Source organism: Mixophyes fleayi, chromosome 6 (genome assembly GCF_038048845.1).
Source record: "Mixophyes fleayi isolate aMixFle1 chromosome 6, aMixFle1.hap1, whole genome shotgun sequence".
In the NCBI taxonomy this organism is placed as follows: Eukaryota; Metazoa; Chordata; class Amphibia; order Anura; family Limnodynastidae; genus Mixophyes; species Mixophyes fleayi.
In genome coordinates this window covers 62,868,211-62,882,583 of record NC_134407.1, presented here as the reverse complement: position 1 = coordinate 62,882,583, position 14,373 = coordinate 62,868,211, and the positions used below count along the sequence as shown (strand labels likewise).

Below are 14,373 nucleotides of genomic sequence, written 5' to 3'. Positions count from 1 at the left end.
TCTAGGGAGAGGGTATGTGTTCTGTTGCCACAAGGGGTCAATGTACATCATGACTGAGAGAACATGGGTCCCCAGGTTCAAAGAGTCACAAGTAGTTGGAGTCCCTGTAATAATAAAGAAGAGCCCCTAAGGGAGAAACAGAGGGGAGCCCAATAAAGAAGGGGCGTCACTGCCAGAGCAGTGTGCAGCCAATTAATAGTGGCAGCATTGAGGAGCAGTGGCGCACGCAGGGGGGGTTTCTGAGTCTCTAGAAACCCCCCCGTGCGCTAACTAAGTGGCCACTGTCCTATACAGCAGCCGCGGCGCTGTCAAAGAAGCGTCCGCGGTGGTGCTGTATTGTATACAGCACTGCCGCAGACGCTTCTTAGACAGCGCCGCGGCTGCTGTATAGGACAGCGCTGGCCAAACAGCAGCTCTCTCTCGGGTTTTTTTTTTTTGGGTCGGCGGGGAGAAACCCCCCCCCCCCCCGACAATCCTCCCTGCACCCCTGAGGAGCTGCCATGTCTAGATAGGGGAGAACATGTAAAGAGACCCAATGAAGAGAGTTACTGCAAGACATAGTATAGCAGTAATTAATGTGATCCAGCAAGGTCTGATAGGACACCAGAGATGGCGTTTTACCAAGCAAGCCTGAGAGTGCACAGGGCGGAGAGGGTGTCAGAGCCTACACAAATTCAAGTGAGTGTGAGAATCCCAGGAAGGTCAGAGAGAGCACAGTGAGCATGTGTTATAGCCAAAGGAATGTCATCCCTGCAGATAAGGGATGAGTAACTGTGATCACTAGAGTAATAGTGAGCTGGTCTGTGTTTAAAGAAAAGGAATACAGCGTGTGAGAAGGCTGCACTTAGAAAAAAGAATGTTTATAAGTGCATTGAGCAGAAGATGTTTCAGATGTGGGAAATGTATGTCTGGGGTAAAAGCATGCCTGCAGAAATTCAAGTCAAGTAGGATGTGCCTAGGTTTGAAATATGGGGTTACTGTCACTCACCGGACCGTGAGTGCCTCTTCCCGGACATTTAGGAACCGTGGTCGTCCACCATCCTGAGGGTCTGCGCATGCGCAGCCCTTTTCTATACTTCAGTGTATACCCCTTTAACTCAATTGGCAGATCAGGCAACCTCCCTATATTAAGCACCTGTGGTCAACACCACGTTGCCTGATCTTGGAGTCTCATTCCTCATGAGTCTCTGAAGGTGTTCCTGTATTCCTCGTGTATTCAGCGCTGCTGATTCCTGTGGTTTCCAAGCCACTTCTATTCCTGTGGTTCCCATACCACTTCTACCATCAACTGTATCATCAGGACTGTTTGCTGATTCCTATCCGCTGCCTCCGTGCACTACAGTCTTCTAAACCACTTCTACCATCAACTGTATCATCAGGACTGTTTGCTGATTCCTATCCGCTGCCTCCGTGCACTACAGTCTTCTAAACCACTTCAACGTTATTGTATATCAATGTGACTGTTTGCTCATTGCTATCCGCTGCCTCCGTGCACTCCAGCTTTTACTTCACTCACCTGCTTCTCATCAAGTCTGTTTGCTGATTCCTATCCGCTGCCTCTGTGCACTACAGTCTCCTGCTTGCAACTCGCCTGTGTTCATCATCGTGACTGCCAGCTGACTACTATCCGCTGCCTCCGTGCACTACGGTCTCCTGCTTGCAACTCGCCTGTGTTCATCATCGTGACTGCCAGCTGGCTACTATCCGCTGCCTCCGTGCACTACAGTCTCCTGCTTGCAACTCGCCTGTGTTCAACATCGTGACTGCCAGCTGATTACTATCCGCTGCCTCCGTGCACTACAGTCTCATCTCATCTTTGCTGTGGCTTCCTCGAGATTGCCGCTTTCATGACCATCTTCTACACTTCATGATCAACAGCTCCTGCCTTGCGCTGCACTCCTGTTTCCCATCGCTGTTGGTTCCTGTGGTTGCTACTGGTTACCTCCGTGTGCCGCTGAGCCCTGCTGCTGTGGTCAGCGCTATCGTCCATCTCCTGCTGATCCACTCTCCACGCCTTCACGTGTTCCACTGGTCTCTCCCCTCCTGTCAGCATTGGATTTGTATCTCATCTACTACCCTCTGCTGGATCATTTCTATTCTCCTGGGTCTCCTATGAGTCCAGTTCCACGTGTTGCTGACTCCTGTGGATTCGTGTCCCTGTTGGTCTACTCACCTGTGCGCTGCACCTGCTAGACCTCTGCCTCACCTGTCCAGGGACTTTCTATCCAGTCGGCCTCTAGCCGCTCAGGTACCGCTGCAATCCCATCTGACTGCTACTGCTGAACCACGGTATGCATACTTCTCATTGACTGTGCTGTGTATTGCATATCTTGCTGGACTGTGTTTGGTTCTCTCTGGAGTCTGCTATCCTCTGAGTCTATTGCCATCATTGACTGTGTTATCATTGTGCTGGACTACTTCAAGAGACTTTCTAGATTGCAGACCTGCTCAGTCATTTATATATATATATATCTATATTGTGCATATTACTGTGGATCGTGTATAAGGTGCCTGTGTATATCCTGTGTTGCAGTCTTCCCCCGTGCACCTCCTCACATATATATTCAGTGGTACAACTTGCTGATGTCAGACCACTGATCCCTGTTTCCGGTATCACCTGTTCCATCCTCCTCTCACATAGCAGTGGTACAACTTGCTACCGCAGACCACTGACTACCTGGATACCTCCACTTGGATTCCATTCCTTCACTCAGACAGCGGTACAACTTGCTACCCGCAGACCGCTGACTCTCATCACCTCCTTGTTTCTGTTGGACATTCCTCCTCACTATAGCAGTGGTACAACTTGCTATCGCAGACCACTGACTATCCTCACGTGTCCTTGTCCATACAGTTCCTTGTGTATTATTATCTCATTATTACCAGTGTTGCTAGTCATAGACTTTCCTGAGCATCTCATCGGCCATCATTTCATGTTCCGTGATCACCCAGCTACCAGAGTACCCTATTACCATCTACATTGCTCTGGTAAGCCTAACCATCTGGTGATCCCTGGGTAAAGACTCCTAGTGCCCGTGACAGTAAGATCAGGCCATGACAGACCCAGATGCGGAACCTACCGCCAAAGAGATGCTGCAACATCTGGTTAGCCGTGTGGAACAACAGGATGCCCGCCAACAGCTGTTACTTCAGTGTTATCAGTCATTAACCTCCCAAGGAACATCTGGACAGACTGGGACAGCTACTACTGAAGCTCCTGTGCTTTCCTCCGTTTCCCCATTGCCATCCCAGGTGTCTACAGCTTCCACGCTTCACCTGCCTACTCCGTCAAAGTACGATGGAGACCCCAAAACTTGTAGGGGTTTCCTTAACCAATGTTCAGTCCATTTTGAGCTCCAACCTCAAAATTTTTCTACCCATCGTTCCAGAGTGGCCTATCTTATCTCTTTGTTTTCAGGACAAGCCCTGGCTTGGGCCTCCCCTCTGTGGGAGAGGAACGATCCAATATTACAAGATAGTGCCAAATTCATTTCTACATTCCGAAGTGTGTTCGATGAACCAGGTCGTGTGACCTCCGCTGCTTCCAGCATCCTCCGTCTGCGGCAAGGATCTCATACTGTAGGCCAGTACGTCATTCAATTTAGGATCTTAGCCTCTGAACTTCAGTGGAACACTGAAGCCCTAGTTGCCGCCTTCTGGCAGGGGCTTTCCGATAAAATTAAAGATGCACTGACTACTCAAGAGCTTCCTTCGTCCCTTGAAGATTTGATCTCTCTATGCCATCGTGTTGATATGAGATTTCGTGAAAGAGAGGCTGAGAAAACGACTTCTGCTAAAGCACCTCTTCGCTCTAACCCTCAATTTCGTCCAGTGTCATCCGCTGTGATTCCCATGGAGATAGGACGTTCCAAGTTATCTTCTGAGGAGAGGAAACGAAGAGTCAAGAATAGACTCTGTATCTATTGTGCTGATTCCACTCATGTCCTCAGCTCCTGCCCTAAGAGATCGGGAAATGCCAGGCCCTAACTAGTTCTGGAGAGGTGAAGTTAGGGTCCCTGGAGTCCTCTCCATCGTCTATGAAATCTAAAGTCTGCGCTTTTGATGTGACTATTTCCTTTGCTACCAAAACCTTTGAGTCACAGGCATTGATTGATTCCGGAGCAGCAGGAAATTTTATTTCCAAATCGTTAGTAAATCAATGGTCTCTACCAATGATTACCTTAAAAACTCCCATTACTGTGACGGCTATCGATGGATCACGTCTCATCAACGGTCTCATCACCCAGAGTACGTCTCCAGTAACCCTTCAGATTGGTGCTCTGCATCATGAAGAGATATCGTTTTTAATTCTTCCTGTTACGACAAGTCCGATTGTCCTAGGCCTTCCATGGCTTCAGTGTCACTCTCCCCAGATTGACTGGCGCACCCCTCAAGTCACGTCTTGGGGGCCTGAATGTCACCATCATTGCCTTTCCCAAGTCATTCCTCTCAAGGTACAGCAAGCTTCCATCTCAGCTATTTCACCGGGACTCCCTCCTCAATATGCTTCATTTACCGATGTTTTTGATAAAGCTCAGTCTGAACGTCTTCCTCCTCATCGTTCTTGGGATTGTCCGATTGATCTTCTTCCTGGCAAGACTCCTCCCAGGGGCCGGGTCTATCCACTCTCGTTACCTGAAACTCAAGCTACATCTGAATATATACGGGAGAACCTCCAGCGTGGGTTCATTCGACCTTCCACCTCGCCCGCTGGAGCTGGATTCTTCTTTGTCAAAAAGAAGGATGGATCATTACGCCCTTGTATAGATTTTCGTGGACTCAATGCCATTACTATCAAGAATCGGTATCCCATTCCGTTGATCACTGAGCTATTTGACCGCATCAAGGGAGCCCGTATTTTTACTAAGTTGGATCTTCGGTGTGCCTACAATTTAATCAGAATCCGTTCCGGTGACGAATGGAAGACAGCGTTTAACACCAGAGACGGGCATTACGAATATCTGGTAATGCCTTTCGGGCTATGTAATGCCCCCGCTGTTTTTCAGGGCTTCATCAATGAGATTTTTCGGGACTTATTATATGTATGTGTCGTCGTCTACCTGGACGACATATTGATTTTTTCACAGGACCTGCCTTCTCACCACCAACATGTGGCAGAAGTCCTCTCCAGGCTACGGAAAAATTCATTGTTCTGTAAATTAGAAAAATGTTCATTCGAATTACCCCAGATTCCATTCTTGGGGTATATTGTTTCCGGAGTTGGTCTGAAGATGGATCCTGACAAAGTAAATGCTGTACTACATTGGCCCCAGCCAACTACTCTTCGTGCCATCCAGCGTTTTTTAGGTTTTGCCAATTACTATAGACGCTTCATTCAAGACTTTTCTTCCATTGCATCTCCTATTGTGGCCCTGACTCGAAAAGGGGCTAATCCTAAGCAATGGTCTACTGAGGCTATTCAAGCCTTTCAAACATTAAAAGAGTCCTTCTCTTCGGCTCCAATCCTTCGTCAGCCTGATGTGACACTCCCCTTTTTCCTAGAAGTAGATGCCTCTAATGTGGGCTTAGGAGCTATTCTCTCCCAACGCTCGGAACAGCAAAAATTCCACCCTTGTGCCTTCTATTCTCGGGGTCTCCTACCCGCAGAGAAGAATTATACCATCGGGGACAAGGAATTACTGGCTATCAAAGCCGCATTAGAGGAATGGAGATACTTGTTGGAGGGAGCTCGCCATCCGGTGACGATCTTCACGGATCATAAGAACTTGTCATATCTCCAGTCTGCCCAATGCTTGAACCCTCGTCAAGCAAGATGGTCTCTTTTCTTTTCCCGTTTTGAATTAATAATTACCTTCAAACCAGCTGCCAAGAACAAAAAAGCTGATGCCTTATCTAGAGCCTTTGTTACGTCCTCTGATATAGAAGAGGTTTCCAACCATACCATTCTAGACCCCAAATGTATCTCACTGGCTGCTTCATCCACCAAAACGCTACCATTTGGGAAGACCCTCGTGCCTCCTACTCTAAGGAGGAAAATCCTTTCGTGGTTTCATGCCTCTCGGTTTTCTGGACACGCCGGTGAACACAAGACTTTTGAGATCCTCTCTCGAAGTTACTGGTGGCCTTCAATGAGGAGAGACGTCAAAGAGTTCATTGCTTCTTGTGAATTATGTTCGCAATTCAAATCCTCCCGCAGAACCCCAGCAGGGTTGCTGCGACCACTACCCATTCCGTCCAAACCATGGACCCATATTAGTATGGATTTCGTTACTGACTTACCACCTAGTAAGAACCATAACACTATTTGGGTGGTAGTGGACAGATTTTCGAAGATGGCTCATTTCATCCCTCTGTCTGGTTTGCCTTCCTCGTCTATCCTGGCTGAACATTTCATTAAAGAGATCTTCCGTATCCATGGATGTCCATCTGAGATTGTGTCTGATAGAGGAGTACAATTCGTGTCCAGATTCTGGCGAGCCCTTTGTAAAACCTTGGGCATACGATTAGCACTCTCATCTTCTTACCATCCACAATCCAATGGACAAACCGAACGTGTCAATCAAGATCTTGAGACTTTTATAAGGATATTTTCATCAGCCAATCAAGACAACTGGGTAGAGTTACTCCCTTGGGCTGAGTTCGCCCATAACAACATGTACCATGAGTCATCATCCAAAACTCCATTCTTTGTGGTCTACGGTCACCATCCGTCTTTTCCGGAATTTCCTGCCCTCCCGCCCACCCAAGTTCCTGCGGTGGAAACTGTTTGTCAGACCTTTAAAAATATCTGGTCTCAGGTCAGAACCTGTTTAAAGAAGACATCTGTCAAATATAAATCTTTCGCTGATAAGAAGAGGCGGGCTATTCCACCACTAAAAATTGGAGATCGTGTCTGGTTATCCACAAAAAATATTCGTTTGAAGGTTCCATCCATGAAATTCGCCCCTCGTTTTATTGGTCCATATAGGATCATTCAAGTTATCAATCCAGTATGTGTGAAACTCCTTCTTCCTAAGAGTCTTCGGATTTCTAATGCCTTCCATGTATCTTTGCTCAAACCTCTTATTATCAACCGTTTTTCAACTCCTCCCTCAGCTCCGCAGCCAGTTCAAGTTCATCAGGAGGAGGATTTTGAGATTACCGAGGTACTAGATGCAAAAATTTCGCGAGGAGTCCTCCACTTCCTCGTTCATTGGAAGGGCTTTGGTCCTGAGGAGCGCTCTTGGATCAAAGCTGAAGATCTTAATGCTCCTGCCCTTTTGAAGAAGTTTTACTCCAAAAATCCGGACAAGCCCGGTTCCAGGCGTTCTGTGCCCACCTTTAAAAGGGGGGGTACTGTCACTCACCGGACCGTGAGTGCCTCTTCCCGGACATTTAGGAACCGTGGTCGTCCACCATCCTGAGGGTCTGCGCATGCGCAGCCCTTTTCTATACTTCAGTGTATACCCCTTTAACTCAATTGGCAGATCAGGCAACCTCCCTATATTAAGCACCTGTGGTCAACACCACGTTGCCTGATCTTGGAGTCTCATTCCTCATGAGTCTCTGAAGGTGTTCCTGTATTCCTCGTGTATTCAGCGCTGCTGATTCCTGTGGTTTCCAAGCCACTTCTATTCCTGTGGTTCCCATACCACTTCTACCATCAACTGTATCATCAGGACTGTTTGCTGATTCCTATCCGCTGCCTCCGTGCACTACAGTCTTCTAAACCACTTCTACCATCAACTGTATCATCAGGACTGTTTGCTGATTCCTATCCGCTGCCTCCGTGCACTACAGTCTTCTAAACCACTTCAACGTTATTGTATATCAATGTGACTGTTTGCTCATTGCTATCCGCTGCCTCCGTGCACTCCAGCTTTTACTTCACTCACCTGCTTCTCATCAAGTCTGTTTGCTGATTCCTATCCGCTGCCTCTGTGCACTACAGTCTCCTGCTTGCAACTCGCTTGTGTTCATCATCGTGACTGCCAGCTGACTACTATCCGCTGCCTCCGTGCACTACGGTCTCCTGCTTGCAACTCGCCTGTGTTCATCATCGTGACTGCCAGCTGGCTACTATCCGCTGCCTCCGTGCACTACAGTCTCCTGCTTGCAACTCGCCTGTGTTCAACATCGTGACTGCCAGCTGATTACTATCCGCTGCCTCCGTGCACTACAGTCTCATCTCATCTTTGCTGTGGCTTCCTCGAGATTGCCGCTTTCATGACCATCTTCTACACTTCATGATCAACAGCTCCTGCCTTGCGCTGCACTCCTGTTTCCCATCGCTGTTGGTTCCTGTGGTTGCTACTGGTTACCTCCGTGTGCCGCTGAGCCCTGCTGCTGTGGTCAGCGCTATCGTCCATCTCCTGCTGATCCACTCTCCACGCCTTCACGTGTTCCACTGGTCTCTCCCCTCCTGTCAGCATTGGATTTGTATCTCATCTACTACCCTCTGCTGGATCATTTCTATTCTCCTGGGTCTCCTATGAGTCCAGTTCCACGTATTGCTGACTGCTAGACCTCTGCCTCACCTGTCCAGGGACTTTCTATCCAGTCGGCCTCTAGCCGCTCAGGTACCGCTGCAATCCCATCTGACTGCTACTGCTGAACCACGGTATGCATACTTCTCATTGACTGTGCTGTGTATTGCATATCTTGCTGGACTGTATTTGGTTCTCTCTGGAGTCTGCTATCCTCTGAGTCTATTGCCATCATTGACTGTGTTATCATTGTGCTGGACTACTTCAAGAGACTTTCTAGATTGCAGACCTGCTCAGTCATTTATATATATATATATCTATATTGTGCATATTACTGTGGATCGTGTATAAGGTGCCTGTGTATATCCTGTGTTGCAGTCTTCCCCCGTGCACCTCCTCACATATATATTCAGTGGTACAACTTGCTGATGTCAGACCACTGATCCCTGTTTCCGGTATCACCTGTTCCATCCTCCTCTCACATAGCAGTGGTACAACTTGCTACCGCAGACCACTGACTACCTGGATACCTCCACTTGGATTCCATTCCTTCACTCAGACAGCGGTACAACTTGCTACCCGCAGACCGCTGACTCTCATCACCTCCTTGTTTCTGTTGGACATTCCTCCTCACTATAGCAGTGGTACAACTTGCTATCGCAGACCACTGACTATCCTCACGTGTCCTTGTCCATACAGTTCCTTGTGTATTATTATCTCATTATTACCAGTGTTGCTAGTCATAGACTTTCCTGAGCATCTCATCGGCCATCATTTCATGTTCCGTGATCACCCAGCTACCAGAGTACCCTATTACCATCTACATTGCTCTGGTAAGCCTAACCATCTGGTGATCCCTGGGTAAAGACTCCTAGTGCCCGTGACAGTTACCTGCATCTGAAACTTTTCTTAAGAGTAGTAGAAGTATAATAGCTATGCGGAAGATGTCAGGAAGGGAATTCATTATATTTGAAACAATGTGCATGGCCTCCCTCTACCCCACGTACACCCTCTTATGTATGTATAAGCTCTTAACTGTCAATATCTTCACCTCATTACCAAAATACACAAAAGACTGGGAACGAGTCTTAGGTAATTTAGAGAACAAAACTGGCCTAACATATTCTGAACAACACGGGCTAGCTCCGTTTACATCCCCGTGGATGATGCTAATGGATACTCGCTAAAAAAATTCTATCTAGATGGTACTGGTGTCCCAGCCTTCAGGCGAAAATGTACCCTGGAATACCCAACACCTGTTTAAGGTGTATTATTTTGATTGGGACACCACTTCACATTTGGTGTAAGGTACGCCCATTCCAGGAGGAAGTGATTACCTCCTCAAGAGAAATTACAAGAACTGAGGTACCAGACTCCCCAAGTTTTTTGTTACTCACCTTGATCGACAAGCCCATTGCTGAATATAAAAAAAATACTTATTGAAGCACTTTAACAGTGTCGCGAAAACTGTGATACCGGTCCACTGGAGATCCTCCTATTGATCATCTATAAAAGAGGTTTGTGAGGCTGGATTATTATGAGTATGGATGACTTCATTCTATTCCCCGCAGATAAATGTCAGAAGTACTGTGCAATATAGTGATCAGCTACTGTGTAAAGATACTAAAAAATATGCTTTACTCTAAAATAGAAACTAAAGGGAGTGATAAACATATTCCACCACGAACACACACACACACACCTATCTATCTATCTATCTATCTATATATATATATATATATATATATATATATATATATATATATATATCTTAATAATGCTAGAAAACACCAAAGAATGCATTTACTTATTTCCTTTGAAATTATACTGATTCTGATTGCAGGAAGAATAAAAGAACAGTAATGACTGTACATAATGATTGGGATAGTACACGGAGCATCCTATTGACTATGATACCTGTCAATCTAGTAATGTGGGTGGAATGAATCATGATAGGGGGATTAATTCTGTAAGATCTATGTAATTGCAGGACTGGACAAGCAACTAGTCCATCAAAAGATGTGCGCTAGGATAGGACATTTAAATACATAAATGACAGCCAGAGAAGATAGACGTGCTGAATCCTCGACAAAGCACAGCAAAACATACATTGGCGGATGCATCATTACAGACGCAGTGTAGGCGCTGTTTGCTTCTCTTAACAAGTTTAATAAACAATACACTATGGGGGTTGGATGTGCCAATAGATTAAAAGGGCACATCGGTGCCTGTATAAGTGCAAGAATGATATATTACTAACAGACAATGGTATTAGCAGTGTACCTGATTCAAACAGTAGCCTGGTTTAAAGATTGCAGGATGATGAGACTAATGAAGATTTAGAGAACAAAATCATTGCATGGGAAACCTGATACCTGTTACTGCCAGCCACTAGCGCTTTCAGTGAGATTGAGCCAATTTGTGACTTGGAAATGATTAGTGTCAACGGAAAGAACAATTATACTTTCAATGTAACTTCTTGACATTTACAAATATGACAGAGGAGAGATACATTTGACACATTCATTAAAAGTTGGAAGTGCCACATTAAATACCAGTTAATAAATATATAGGTTGCTAAATAAAGTGAACAGCTATAATTACAAATACTACTGGTTAATTGCATTGCTACAATCGCTAATACAGGTATACTGCTGACTATATCAGGAATATTTAAAATGAGAGGGGATGTTTAATCATAATGGTAACATCTCCTAATCCTAGCTCTAAGAAAGCAAAAGTTCTCTACATTTGATGGAACTTTATTAACTAAGTGAAACCCGAGAGCCAAACACTGCTATAAGCAGGATATAATAGCCACAAAAGATAGTGTAGCCCCTTATATTGATCTCCAAAAGGAATAATCACCTGAAAAAATAGATTAATGTGAGAAAATTAAAAAGTGACAGTGCTAAGGGCGGTTTCTTGTGGTGCATATGTGGATACTCAGGACAGAGAATATGAAATCAGATTGTGATAAAGTACTATAGTAAAGTAACTAAAACAATTTTTTAAAATCAAAGCTTACACCTAGAAATCATGGAATTACATAACTTTAAAAGGAAAAAAACTATACCAAAAAATATTTTAGCAATATTAAGAATACATATATATAGGGCCTTTAACCTAACTCACACAGATTTTTCACAATTTTTGATCACTTATTATGTTTATTTCTATATTTCGCATGGGAGAGTTGATTACTATATTAATTGACCAGCTAAATGAACAATATATTTTAACATGTACAAACAAATAAATATTTTAAAGTAATAAAATAAAATTATAAATTTTGTCCTTGTACTGGTAATAAAATGGACAGTCGTTCGGTATAAGAACTTTCTTTTTCCCGAGCAATATAGAGATGGTCTGGCGCCCAACTTACTGCAACAACTATGGCACTGTACCACCATACATGTCCATGCTTAACAGACATGACCTGCATATGTAGGAACCCTCTGGTCGCTTATACCCACACCCAAGAGCTAGCCATGGCAGAGGCGAGCGCAAGCATGGAGGTGCACTACCTACCCATGCACTCTAGGAGCACACACACACAGTGACAAGGGGTTACAATACAATGTCCCTTAGGCAAGATGTACAGTACGTGCCTTGTTGGGTTTCTGGAAGTGATCAATGATGTCATAATAGTTGAAATGTTCTTTGTGCGTGATAAGAATATTCAATTTTATAAAATATTGGCTTTAAAACCAGTCAGAATTGCTTTGTTATACATAGGTAGTGAAACCTGTTCTAGACTGAAAAGCAGCCTACATTTTCATATCAAATGCTATGCGCAAATTTCCTGTGGCTCCACCCACAGTCAAGTTTTTTTTATCTCATTACACACAAGGCTGAGAGTTCTCTTACTCACTTACTGGAATTGAAGTATAAGAATGGAATGGAGTTTTATGTGTCAGGCAGTTTGTGATGTGAATCTGTTTGTTTTGTAATGGAGTTTGGTAGTTTTCTAATGAAGTTTGGTAGTTTACAGTGCTGTGTTTGAATGGAAGGCAGTTTGTGTTGTGAAACTGTTTGTAATGGAGTTTAGTATATATGATAGAGTATGACTGAGAGAACAGAGTTTATACTGTGTGCTAGTGTTAAAGAAATGGAGTTGATAGTGAGAGATACTGTGCTGAATATTGATAACCTGTGGGTTTGTTTTGGAGCATGAGTTTGTATGCAGACAATAGACAAAATGGAGTTCATAGTGAGAGATACTATGCTAATAATGCATTATACTGTGATCAGAGAAGTAGATGATGTGCCTGCTTATATGAATTGGTTTCTAGAGATATTGCATTTATAGAGGTAAATGGTTGTATAACTAGCATGTAATGCTGTTGTTCTGTTATGAGATAAGAACAGTGTGTTTGATTTAATCCATCCATGCCTTCAAAATGGCCGACACTCTGTCATGTGTTTGTCAGTTCCTGCAATGCTGTATAATTGTGGAATTACGCATATGATTTATGGAATACAGTGTGGATATTGTAAACAGAAATATGGTGTTTGAATGGAATATGTATAGTTTGTGATTGTATGTGATATGAATGAAATTATATACATTGATATAGGACTGTGTTTACTAAATAACAACAAAGGATTTAATAGTGTTATATGGAAGGTTTTATGTGTAATATATCTGATAAGATGGTGGATGCCATGCTTTCACTGGCAGTATTAGTATGAGGCATCTTCCCCTATACACATGCATATAAAATGTTATATAAATGGTATGTGAAGTTTGTTTGAGATAGCTGGAAAGAGAGAATATGAGAATATATATGTATAATTAATGTGAGTGATATGGGATATAAATGGTATTGGAAGTTTACAGTGTTATAACGTTTCTGCGGAATATATTGAAGTTTTGGATTTCAAAATGGAGGAGTTTGTACACAACTTTAGTCCATACCCCTCCCCCCCTTCCCCACACACACACACACACGCACACACACACACACACACACATACACACATGCACACACCACAAAATACAAGCTTGCACACTCAACCCTTAACACTGATTCAGACACAACTTCACAACAGACAATAGAAGCTCGCATAAACACAAACATTAATACAATAAGCACCGATTCCAACACACCCACCTACAGCATACTTGCTTATTCTCCCAGAATGTCCAGGAGACTCCTGAAATCCAGGTAGGTCTTCCAGACTACTGGTATCAGTTGCTCAAAGACTTTTAACGCTTTACATTTTTTTTTTATCTCAAGTAAAAGAAAATTGTATATTTTATCCACTTTGTCAGTATGTATGCCCAGCACCATTTTAGCTGAGACTGGAATCGGCTAAGTAGGGCATTAATAACTTTGTATATCTCCATAACCTTTCAAAAACAACTGTTACGGATTGAGACACAATTGCCCATTATGCTCACTTTGATATCAGTCTTTATATCCAAAACACCTAGGGCTAAGCTGGGTTCAATAAACTGAAATCAATGGCTAAGGTTATTTAACCCCTGATAAACATTAATTTCTTACTCACAAGAAAGCAGTAGTACTCCCAAAAGTCTACATGACATAGTCTGTTTTGCTACAGATCTTAATGACAACTGGCAGTAAGCAAACACTGTAATTAAAATATATATTACTGTATTACACATTTAACACATGAATGCACGTTTTTTTAATATTTACCCTAAATTGGAGTTTTCATACAATTATTTATATTCTCTATATTTAGTTCCATTGTTCATCAACAAATCCAAGATCAGGAATACTGTAAGTTAAATATATTGATTACATATATCTACATATACAGTCTAATAATACTGCCACATCTTACTGGTCAGTAATTATACCACAATTTGTGGCTAGAGATCAAACTGTTTCAGTTTCGTACATCGCTTTTGGAAGATGCTGGAGGCAAGTTAGGAAAGGAGGAGATAGGAGGGGCTTTATGTTGCAATTGGTGC

At 43.7% G+C, this 14,373-nt stretch overlaps 1 protein-coding gene across 1 annotated transcript in view; it reads right to left on the bottom strand.

The window, feature by feature from the left end:
* The window catches only part of EBI3 (Epstein-Barr virus induced 3), a 305,430-nt gene that overhangs the window by 75,716 nt on the left and 215,341 nt on the right, over nucleotides 1–14,373 (bottom strand). The window lies entirely within an intron of this gene.